Here is a 1,786-nt window from a genome sequence, read left to right as displayed (position 1 = left end):
ACAGGGCCAAGCTCAGCTTGGGCTACCCTCCCCGTCCCCTGCACATGGCTGCCAAGCCCCAACCGGATGGTTGGACCAGACACTGCCCTTCCAGCCTGCTGGGTAAAAAGGGTGAGCACCACTGGCCTAGACTGTATAAAACAAGTATCTTTAAAAATCAACAGGGTGGATCAAGGCTTTTATCTTTGTGGGGTAGATAACCAAGAAGCATCCTCTCATTCCTCAAAATTCCTTCCAAATGTAGCCTTTTCACCAATATTATCAGGAACAAAATATTTCATTAACAACAAAAATCAGGATAGATCTACTTGTATCTATTTTACGCCCCATTCTTTGTGTGTTATGTCTACTGTCTTTGTTTGTTTTTATTACATTTTGCCATGCACTGAGTACACTGTTGGTGCAAAATAAATTACTTAATGTGTTAAAATGTTTCAGATATCTCCCTGAGCTTTATGGACTCATAAAGCCTTCACTTTTGGTGAAGGAAGGGTATGTTGCCAATTCCTTAAATCAAAATATTCTCCACCCTGTCACCCTGCCAACTAGATGTGGTTTTTTCATTCGTGCCAAACAATTTTTAAGTACTCTGATGAGAAGCACTGTACAAATGCAAGAGAATAATGGTTTGCAGATAAGCTTTTTCTTTAAATACAGATGACTTTCCAACAAAGAACTTTTACTTACCTAGCAAAAAGATTCTGACAGCTGTAACAAACGTTTCTTGCTTTTGCTCTTGAATCACCAGAAGACCACCCAACACTTTGGAAGCAAAAAAAGAAAATTACAGCAAAGACTGCCCAGTCTTTGAATTAAATAAAATACCTTAGGTAACGACTTGGAAAATGTCTCTGAAACTATGGTAGGCAGATAATCATTTTGCCTTTTGCTTGACACGTGCCATCAAGTATCCTTTATATTTTTTTTACATCAAGAAAAACTGGGAGTTCTGACATTGTAATACTTTACTACTTATGTCTCCACTTCAGTAAAATTTATCTGCAAGCTCATTAGGAAAAAAAAGTGAGGTCTAATCCTCCTCTACACTACATTTTGCGTGCCTTGCTAATGGTTCGTTCCAAGGAGTTTTACTTGACTTCCTACTTCTCAAAAACAATTCTTAAGTTAACTGACATCCAACCAATCCAACCATTTGACTCCAGATCAGTAGCTCTTTTTTTTTTTTTTTTTTGGACTCAAGGCAGCCCTCCACAACTGCTGTGAGCCGAGTGGCTCCTAACTGAAAAAAATAAGGCTGCTTGCCTGCAGACATTAAAAAACAAAGCGTGCTTCACTGGCAGAAGCAGCGCATTACTTCAACCCGGCTCTGCAGCATCTGTAAAGATCACATGCTTCAGCAGGGCTTTTTGGCACTTTTAGCTAAAGCTGATTCAATCGGCTATTAGATAAAAGCACCAACAAAGCCCCACTAAAGTGCCTGATCTTTACAAACATCAGGTGAGCTGGGTTGAAGTAACATGCTGCTTCTTTTGGGCATGTGCAAGGCTCAGTGTGAGAACATGCTGAGTTGAAAGCGCTGGTTTGGTTCTCTTATTTTAGGTCTGCAAGCACCCTAAATGTATGACAGCGCTTTCCTCCTTGCAGGCAGCCAGGCAGCTAGGGGAAGGGGTGGGAAAGCTAAGCAGGGAGCACCTGAGCCTGCCCTCATCTCCTCACAGGTCCAGCCCTGCCAGCAAATACCAGGCCTGGCTTTCACACCTTCGCTGTTCTTGAAGATGCGACTACGGCAGGCGCTCCACTGGCCATCCCGCACCCGTTCCCCCGC

The 1,786-nt window shown here is 42.6% G+C and overlaps 1 long non-coding RNA gene across 1 annotated transcript in view; it reads right to left on the bottom strand.

Moving 5' to 3' along the window:
* The window catches only part of LOC112550848, an 11,046-nt gene extending 9,271 nt beyond the window's left edge, over positions 1 to 1,775 (bottom strand). The window contains exons 1-2 of the long non-coding RNA XR_003094899.1: positions 1,720 to 1,775; positions 688 to 762 (exon numbers count right to left, since the gene is read on the bottom strand). This is a non-coding gene — a long non-coding RNA (uncharacterized LOC112550848). The remainder of the gene's footprint in view (positions 1 to 687; positions 763 to 1,719) is intronic.
* Between the last annotated feature and the right edge of the window lie 11 nt (positions 1,776 to 1,786).

The sequence above is a fragment of the Alligator sinensis genome, unplaced genomic scaffold, assembly GCF_000455745.1.
Source record: "Alligator sinensis unplaced genomic scaffold, ASM45574v1 scaffold55_1, whole genome shotgun sequence".
Taxonomy (NCBI): domain Eukaryota; kingdom Metazoa; phylum Chordata; order Crocodylia; family Alligatoridae; genus Alligator; species Alligator sinensis.
Note: the sequence above shows the minus strand (reverse complement) of the source record. Positions and strands in the feature narration are given on the sequence as shown.